Source organism: Rhipicephalus microplus, chromosome 4 (assembly GCF_043290135.1).
Source record: "Rhipicephalus microplus isolate Deutch F79 chromosome 4, USDA_Rmic, whole genome shotgun sequence".
NCBI classification, from domain to species: Eukaryota; Metazoa; Arthropoda; class Arachnida; order Ixodida; family Ixodidae; genus Rhipicephalus; species Rhipicephalus microplus.
In genome coordinates, this window is record NC_134703.1 from 114,195,046 (window position 1) to 114,205,502 (window position 10,457).

Here is a 10,457-nt window from a genome sequence, read left to right on the forward strand (position 1 = left end):
GTAGTAGTACGTTGCAGTACTAGCTACTTATAATAAAAAAGAATTGCTCACTATAGGGCGTTGTCTCTCTCCCTGTAAATGTCACTACTTGGCGTTAGTGGTTTCCGTATAGTTGACGATTTCGTACGGATGCTTCACCCCACTTATCATCATTCACTCCGTGGATCTGCTGTGAATTTTTTGGAGGAAAGTTTTTTCTGGAGAAGTTCTAGAATGTTCATTATCAATCAAAGTATCATAAGTATGTGCCGCTTAGTGAATTTTGGTTATATTGAAGGGGGCATGTTTTTGCCAGCTAGAGTTTAGGATGTTATAGGTTGCCAGCAGGACCAGCCTTGCAACAATTGCAGACAATTGCCCAACCCGGGTGGTTACTTCCTAGCTATACATACCCACCATACTTTGAGTAATAAAGATAAATGCGGTGAATATTTTCTTAACCCTGTTCATCACTGTGTAGTTGGGTACAACTTGAGAGGACCACATGAGCCCCGCCCGAATAAGTGAAGTATAGCTTCCGGTCGGCTATGACTAAAGGAACAGTCCTGTTCATGCACTTTGTGACATTCTTTAAAAAATAAAGTGACCGGTTGTTGAGTTGTTGGCAGCCGGAGTACATGTCCATGGGTGCTGCCTTGTGTGCAATTGCCATTGAGGAAGAAATGCCGTTGACTTACATTAGTCTAGTAGACGGCGAAGATATATTTAATGTCCTTCTTACTATATGATAATAATTTAGTGCAGTCCTGAACAAATAATATCTAGTAAAGCCGAAGCCCCTCCTCGTCTTAATAATGTCTGTGACGTCTTCTTCGAGGGAACCCGAAAACCAAGTTCCGTCTGGATGCAGTTGAGTGTAAACAAAAAAAATGAAATTGTGGTTCATATTGTCGTACATATGTGCCGTACTCTGGCTCCTCACTAACTTGTGAAGGGCAAGTGTTTGCACTGAAATTCATTTATGCTTCTTTCAAGTATCGCTGTTAGCAAGGTACAGTCTAGCACATTTGCAGTTAATCTCTTCCATTGCTTGGACGGAACAGGGAGAATATTTCTTATAGCCTAGCGGTCTTAAGCCCTAACCACACGTACGCGTTTCGACACGTCCGCGTGTGTGGCGCGTGGATTTGGCAAGGGCGACCATGAGAAGCGTGCTTGCCATACCCGTGCTAAAGCGTCTTAACGCGTGCTTGATGCCAGCCTGTGCCGTAGTAGTCGGCGCACGCCAAACGTTCCAAGGAAGTTCACTGGCTGACCCAGCAGGGATGTCACTATGACCGATCGGGCGTAAGCGCGTGCACTTCATATTCATAGTTTTCGAGGGAGCAATAGAGAGGCAGAAACAGACATGCTGAACTTCCTAATAGTTTCGATAACGCAGCCGAGCCTGAACGGGCAGGAATGGCCCGCGTGCCAAAGAACCAGGAATACTAGAACACATGATAGGAGTAGGTAACTTCAACCAAAATCACCCGCCACAGCTCCTCTCACCCTATTCCTAACATGCTCCCCCACCCTGTCCTTCCATTTAGAAAGCAATGGAAGATCTTGCTTTGGAGACCCGCCCTGAAGGTCCAGCTGCTTCTCGTTAGGAGGAGCCAGGCGGCGAGAAACGCATTTGGATTCCGGTGAAGAGGAGACTGCTTCCTTCCGGCGCATTCGCCAGAGAGCTAATTAATAAAGTTTTTAATTTCTTCATTTAAATTTATAGCGGCGTATTCCGGACATCACACGAGCTCTCGATACATCGTATAGACGTCACCGTGCCAAAGAAGTAGCGCTGCGTGAATTGGAGGCCGAGTGCCAGCGGAGGCTCCGAAATGCAAGTTGACGAAGCCGAGGCAACACGGTAAGAAAGGGTTCATGGTAAAGAGGATCATCACGCATGGACAGCTTCGGTGTACGGCGATTTCCACGCTGTCAATGGGACTTTCTCCCTCAGCATCTCTCTCTCTTTCTGGCCATGAGTGGTGGTGGTGGTAGTGGTTAGAAGATGAGAAAAGGCACCTAATTTCTGCAACCCGGTCGGGAGCACGGCGCAGTGCCTGATGAGTAAAGGTGCAGCACAGTTAAGCTATTAGCAAGTCTACTGCAAATAAAAACAGTTGCAGAATCTGCGGTGCGTCCTGTCCGGCCCACTCACGTTGTCCGTTTAGTAACACAAGACACACGATGACGCCACAGAAAGTATTAGTAATATTATATTAGTAGTATTACTATTCTATTACCGGTACAGTGCAGTTACCTGGCTTGCTGGCGTTCGCGTTCTGCAGATGCCGGCGCATAGCTTAGCGCTTAAGATGCTTGCCTTCAGAGCGGAGGGGCTAGGTTCGACTCCCAGCCCTATTGGGAATCTGTTTTTTTTTTTTAATAAACAATAAACAGTAAGTTTCGTAGTTATTTTTATTGTTTACATACGTTTTAGGTGACATAAACACGGACGGACACGCCATTTAGGTCGTTCATTGCGTTGCGTGCTGCCGCTCTACACATCATCGCTGCAGAATGATAAATTGCACAAGCTTTTCAGTGTAGCGGGAGAATACGACAATGCGCCTAGTTCATTTGATCAAGCAAACGACCAACCATACCCCATTGCTTAGGGTCTTCGGAGCAATGGTGTTTACAATGGGAAAAACCTGAGGCAAGAGCTCCCCTGATGCGTTGGCTTCCCAGCAATAGAGGTTGAAACTAGTGAAAAAAGATGAGGCCCTTATCATTCTTGATAAGGCACAGGTTTTGTCTGACGTCACACCTCGCCGCGTGAAGCGTACTGTACAGTTGTTCTGAGCTAAAGTGTCCCCTGAAACGCTGGCTTCCCCGCAATACATGGTCGAAACTAGCGAAAAAAGTTTAGGTTCTTATCACCCCTGATAAGGCCCAACTTGTGTCTGACGTCACACCCTGCCGTGAAGGGTGCACTATGCGTTTGTTCCAAGCTGAAGCGTCCCCTCACCATCGGCTTCTCCGAAATGCATGGTCGAAACTAGCGAAAAAATTTGAGGCTCTTATCACCCCTGATAAGGCTCAACTTTTGTCTGACGTCACACCTTGCCGTGAATGGCGCACTATACGTTTGTTCCGAGCTAAAGCATCCCCTGAGGCATCGGCTTCCCCGCACTGCATGGTCGAAACTAGCGGAAAAAAGTTTGGGCTCTTATCAGCCCTGATAAGGCCCAACTTTTGTCTGACGTCATGCCTTGCCGTGCAGGGCGTGCTGTGCGTTTGTTCCGAGCTAAAGCGTACCCTGAGCATCGGCTTCCCGCAATGCTTGGTCGAAACTAACGAAAAAAGTTTAGGCTCTTATCACCCCTGATAAGGCCCAACTTGTGTCTGACGTCACACCCTGCCGTAAAGGGCGCACAATGTGTTTGTTCCGAGCTGAAGTATCCCCTCAGCATCGGCTTCCTCGCAATGCATGGTGAAAAGCAGTGAAAAAAAGTTGAGGCCCTTATCACCCCTGATAAGGCCCAGCTTTTGTCTGACGTCACACCTTGCCGAGAATTGCGCACTATGCGTTTGTTCCGAGCTAAAGCGTCCCCTCATCATTGGCTTCCCCGCAATGCATGGTCGACAAAAGTTGAGCCTTATCATGGGTGATAAGGGCCTCAACTTTTTTTCGCTGGTTTTGACCATGCGTTGCGGAGAAGCCGATACTCAGGGGACGCTTTAGCTCGGAACAAACGCATAGTATACCCTTCAAGGCAAGGTGTGACGTCAGACAAAAGTTGGGCCTTATCGGGGGTGATAAGGGCCTAAGTTTTTTGGCTAGTTTCGACCATTTATTGCGGAGAAGCCAGTACATCAGGGGAAGACTTTCCTCAGGTTTTTCCCATTGTAAACACCATTGCTCCGAAGACTCTAAGCAATGGGGTAGTGGCGGACGTTTGCTTGATCAAACAACCTGGACGCATTGTCGTATTCTCCCGCTACACTGAAAAGCTTGTGGAATTGTCTATCGTTCTGCAGCGATGATGTGTAGAGCGTCAGCACGCAATGCAATGAACGACCCAAATTGTGTGTCCCTCCATGTTCATGTCGCCTAGAACGGATGTAAACAATAAAAAGAACTACGAAACTTAATGTTTAATTTTAATAAAAAAACAGATTCCCAACAGTGCTGGGAGTCGAACCTAGCCCCTCCGCTCTAAAGGCAAGCATCTTAAGCGCTAAGCTATGCGCTGGCATCTGCAGAACGCGAATGCCAGCAAGCCAGGTAACTGCACTGCACCCGGTGATAGAATAGTAATACTAATAATGTAATAATATTAATACTTCCTGTGGCGTCTTTGTGCCTCTTGTGTTACTAAACGGACGAGGCAAGTGGGCCGGATGGGACGCACCGTAGTCTCTGCAACTGTTATTTTTAATTGCAGTAGATTTGCTAATAGCTTAACTGAGCTGCACCTTTACTCATGACCCGAAACGGAGAGAGATGCTGAGGGAGAAAGTCTATTGCCCATTGACAGCGTGGAAATGGCCGCACACCGAAGCTGTCCATGCGTGATGATCTCCTTGCGGCATTCCTTGCAGCGACCTTTGGTGCCCCCAGTATTAGTACCATGAACCCTTTCTTACCGTGTTGCCTCGGCTTCGTCAACTTGCATTTCGGAGCATCCGCTGGCACTCGGCCTCCACTTGACGCAGCGCTACGTCTTTGGCACAGTGGCGTCTATACGGTGTATCGCGAGCTCGTGTGATGTCCGGAATACGCCACTATAAATTTTAATAAAGAAATTAAAAACTTTATTAATTAGCTCTCCGGCGAATGCGCCGGAAGGAAGCAGCCTCCTCTTCACCAGAATCCAAATGCGTTTCTCGCCTCTTGGCCCCTCGTAACGAACAGCAGATGGTCCTTCAGGGAGGGTCCTCAAAGCAAGATCTTCCATTGCTTTCTAAATGGAAGGACAGTGTGGGGGAGCATGCTAGGAATAGGGTGAGAGGAGCAGTTGCGGGTGATCTCGGTTGAAGTTACATACTCCTATCATGTGTTCCAGTATTCCTGGTTCTTTGTGACAGGGGTCATTCCTACCCGTTCTGGCTCGGCTGCATTATTGAAAGTGTTATAGGGAGTTCAGGATGTCTGTTTCTACCTCTATATTGCACTCTCGAAAACTATAGATCTGAAGCGCGCGCTTACACCCGATCGGTAACAGCGACATCCCTGCTGGGTCAGCCAGTGCACTTCCTCGAAATATTTGGCGTGCGACGACTACTACAGCACAGGCTAGCCCCACGTACGCGTTATAACGCTTTAGCTCGTGCACGGCGTGCACGCTTCTCATGTGCGCCGTCCCTTCGCATATAAACACAATGTGACGCCTAATCCACACGCCACGCACGCGGACGCGTTGTAGCGCGTACGTGTGGTTAGGGCTTAATACCGTTAGGCTATAAAAATATTCTCCCTGTTCTTCCCCGGCAATAGAAGAGTTTAACTGGAAATGTGCTAGACTGTACCTTGCTAACAGCGATACTTGAAAGAAGCATAAATGAATTTCAGTGCAAATACTTGCCCTTCGCAAGTTAGTGAGGTGCCAGAGTACAGTACATATGTACGACAAAGTGAACCACAATTTGCATAAAGTTGAGTGTAAACATGAAAAATCAGACGGAACTTCGTTTTCTGGTTCCCTCGAAGAAGACGTCACCAATTTTATTAGCGGGGGGGGGGGGGGGGGCTTCGGCTTTACTAAATATAATTTGCTCAGGACTGCACTGAAATTCTTCTCTTGTCATGTTTCGTGTAGGATCAATTCGGATAAATAAATGGTTACAGGGACGACAAGAGGATATTTTTTTTAATTGAATGGTGCGGGCAACCCACTTCAAGAGAGTTCATTCGAGGGGTGGAAGGGGGGGGGGGGCAGGAAGTTGGGGAACTTATTCGGTGTTTTCAGCATGTTTTAGGGGGGGGGGGGGGAAGCACGGCGAGGCAGGCAGTAATTTCAGGGGGGCAGCTACCCCTCTGATGGCGGCGCCCTTGATTGGTTACATCCAGTAAGTATGAGAGGCGGAGCTTACAATTCCTTTTCCGAAGCATTTGACAATGGCTTCAAAAGATTTTGGGGCATTTCAGCCCACGAAACATTACTTCCAGCACTTTAACTGCTTCTCAACTACTGTAAACACCGTTAACATTGTATCCTCATGAATATCTGAACGAACATCAACTTTGTTCTCAAAACCAATGTGCTCAGTTTGATAATTTCAGCAGAGATAACAGATTATTTTTTACTGCTTTACAAGCAACCAATGTCGGATACCAGACTTGATCACGGCAGGGATGTCAAAAATGTCGAGATTGCATGTGCCTGTGAAGTTGTAAGTTCGCCGACCAAACATGTGCAATTAGTACCTTGAACAACTGGTGGAGGACGGACGTTTCCACACAAGAGGGTACATAGGACAAAAAATATTGTGCCTAAACCGACGTTTTGGCAAGCAGTCTTGTCCAAGTCATCCCCTTCTACATGATGGTAAGGCCGCTTGTCGTGACAACTCCGGCAACATGCAGTGTTGAATACTCATGTCTTGAAGCCTTTATCTTCTTCTTTGTTTGGATTTCAATCTTGTGAGCATGCTGCATGTGCCATTCCAATGTTTAGCAAACTATTTAATGATCGAGTTGCAGCTCAACGCTGTGTGCGCAGTCATGCTTGACGTACCAGTCAAGGCAGCAGAGAAGCACTCGACTGGCCGAGCACAAGCGAACGCTAAGAATACTTAACAAACAATCTACGTTATATTTCTATGTATTGCAGTAACCACGAAATTTAGAACAAAGAATGTAAATGAAGACGACAACTCAAGTCCCTGGACAAAGAACCTGTTCAGAAACCTGCACTTGTGGTCAGGTCTGATATAAAAGCTAGATGGGAACTCTCAGTTCACTGGGCAAAGATGGCATGTGGTGGTACTATGAATTTGAATGAACATATTGCATACTGTTTTGTGCTCTCAATTGAACAAGCCATATGTAAACAATCATGTCCCTTAGCCAAAGGAAGAAAGATACTGAAATAGCAGATATGCCTAAACATGTGTGTACAATGTCTTTCTTCTATAGCCCCACATTTATCAACTGCAAATTGTCAGAGAAGCATATAAGGAATAAACACAATCTCAATACTATTGAAAATCAGGATGTTTCAATAATAAGGGCATTAAACATATCTACAAAGGCGATCAAACATATCCTCAAAGGCGATTGCACCGAGGTCAGCACTAATGGGCATGTACTCCGGCTGTCAACAACTCAACAACCGGTCATTTGTTTTTTTTTGTTTTTTTTTTTTTGAGAATGTTACAGAGTGTGTGAACAGGACTATTTCTTTAGCCGCAGGCGACCGGCGGCCGCACTTCACTCATCTGGGCGGGGCTCACACAGCCCTGCCAAGTTGTACCCGACTACGTTGTGATGAACAGGGTTAAGAAAATATTCACCGCATGTATCTTTATTACTTAAACTATGATGGGCATGTATAGCTCGGAAGTAACCACCCGCGTGGGACAGTTGTCTGCAAATTTCGCTCGGTTGGTCCTGCCGGCAACATATAACATCTTAAATCCTTGCTGGCAGAAACATGCCCGCTTCAAGACAACCAAAATTCACTAAGCGGCATGTACTTATGATCCTTTGATTGACAATCAACATTCTAGAACTTCCCCAGAAAAACTTTCCTCCAAAAAATTCACAGCACATCCACGGAGTGATGATAAGTTGGGCGAAGCGTCCGTACGAAATCGTCAATATACAAAATCGTGATCTATATGAAAACTACTAACGCCATGTAGAGACATTTTCAAGGACAGAGACAACGCCATATAGTGAGCAATTCTTTTTTTATAAGTGGATACTACTGCAAAAAGGGACACGACCCATACCCTAAAACTCACGACCCCCTAAATGTACATAAGCACCCCACTGTGCTTATTGTCCTCGAGCCCGTGTATTTGTTTTCTACAAAAGCATGCAGGGGAACACAGTAACGCACTAAATAAAAAAAGGCAAGCATTACGTGCCATGCACGTGGAAACCGACTCCCATCATAGTCAAAGTTTTTTTTTTTCTTTGTCGTGAATATGGCCCGGTTCCACGCACCCTCCAGTCGCATTGTGCTCTTTTTGGTTTATTTATGCTCTTACATGTTAACCAGCCCAGAGAAGCAGGCCAAAGCATGCAAAGCGCTCTGAAGAGTTGGGAAGTCAATGCTAGCAGAAACAGACTGAAGGATGTAACATGTAGTTGGGTGAAGCTTGTGAACAATTACCAGGCGACCAAGTGTTAGCAACGGACCATATACAAATGTCGTGGACGCTCTTTAACCAGGATAATAGAAGAAAACATAGTCCAAAGAAATGAAGTTTATTACCCACACGTGACTATGCTTCAGCTGAATCTCTTCATTGGACAAACGAGAACCTGCCGAACGCGTCCGCACAATAGCCTCAATACCGAAGCAAAGGAGCACCGAGTTCAGCAGTGAATGGGCGAAATGGAAGAGCTTAAGATGCCCAACACTTGCAAACGATTGCAAACACATGCACGCACGAAGAGAGCCTCGCGGTAACACAGATTGATTAGAATTTAGCCTAGTTACACGGCTTTCTATGCAGTTTAAAGCAAAAGAGCATCAATATGCCACTACATGGCAAAATGTGAAATGATGCCTCTATCATTGCTAAAAAAACATGCAAATAGGTTGAACAATTTCACTGCAGTCATATATGGTGGTGAAATACAAGCATGGCAAAACGACCCACCAAACGTTCCGCTTGTGCAACTTAACAATATTGGTCTAACATTATGACAGTCACTAAAACGTTAAATTCTCTGTATTGCGGCAGAACAGCGAAACATTTAGAGATACGACATGATCTGCAAGCCTTGAGATTATCCTTGGAAATGCACCGTACGATAACACTGACGTACACGAGTGTTAGGATGTTTCACAGCATTCACAGGCCCTGGGGTGGATACGGATATTGCTGGCATGTGCCGCGGGGGCAAGGTCAGATACAGTCAGTCGCCCACTGTTCATCCGCCATTGGTCACAGCGCAGCGATGAGTAGCAACACAGAAGGGAGTCTCTTAACGAAGAGAAGGCAGACGGCCAGGCCACATCATTGGGCTGTGCTGCATGACGCATTCCGGAGAAGACAACAAGCAAGAGGCGGGAACTGGAAGACTACTCGTTGTGGACGAAGAGTAGGCATGGCCCCAGGTTTCCACAGATAATCCACTGGATGATAGTGAAGGTCGAGAAGCTGTAAAGACACCAAGAATTCTTGTTTATGTGTTGTACACATACACAATGTGGGTATGGTAACGCAATATCACGGGGAACACAATCTTTCAGACAATGTCGAGTTTCTGCTTGACTAGCCTACCAGCTCCCCAGGAGTGGCCTTTTTTCTGTAAGTGTTGGAGCATCGGACGTGATATGCGGAACTTGGGGGTTCGAATACCACAGACAGAAAGGGGCATTTAACGTACTCTGATTCGCATATTTTTCTTATTGAAATAGAAAACAAACGAAGAAGTGGTCATCGTTACTTGGCAATGGCTACCCCTTGCCACTTGACTGTTTCAAATAAAGATGAAGACTCCAATGTCTTCTACGTTTTCCTTGGGCTGACTGTTCAATTTATTTGGTCGCCTCTAACGAAGAAATGAGCCTATGAAAACAATTCCCCTTTTCTTCATTTAAAGCGAGAAGCCCGCCATATGATACAGTTATCAGCCTACGTTAGCACAGGAGGTTTTATTAGTAATCAACCACCTAGAGCCAAAGTCGCGTGCCATCCTCAGATGAAATTGTTCCACACACGTCACCTTGCTCACAAGTGGCGCTGGCTAACATTTCTAGGGATTACATGGACAGACCCCCAAGTCGACGGGGACACTCATCCAAGTTTGATTGGTACAGCGTTAGATGTGTACTTTGAAGGTTTGTGGGTCAGATCCCAAAGATGAAATGGGTGCTTTTTCGTTCAATTTAATTTTTTAAAATTTAAGTTATCACTCTGCTATACAGCAAATAACATCGCCTATGCATTCCTTGGCTTAGTTGTCTGTTCATTCATTTGGTAAGGTACACATAAAACAAGTTCACAGCAGAGACTACTGAAAGTGAATTGTCTTTAGCAACAGTAACCATTTCCAGTTTTTAGAAACTCTCAACTTATAGTGTAGTGATTGCTGGAGCAGTGCAAGGTACTAAACTAGTTGATGCCGGTGTAGAACAACTTTCCATAAAATAGGGAGACTAGGTCTGGGAATGAATTGATTAGATCTGATCAGTACATAATAAAATTCTTCAAATAAGTCTCCTGGGCATACATGAGCCACTGTTAATGCAATTGCCACGCTGCAAGGGTTCCCCAAATGTGAGGTGCCATGAATTTCATGAGGTTTCGCACACCCTTATAATAAATGGTGGGAGCGTAGTTGA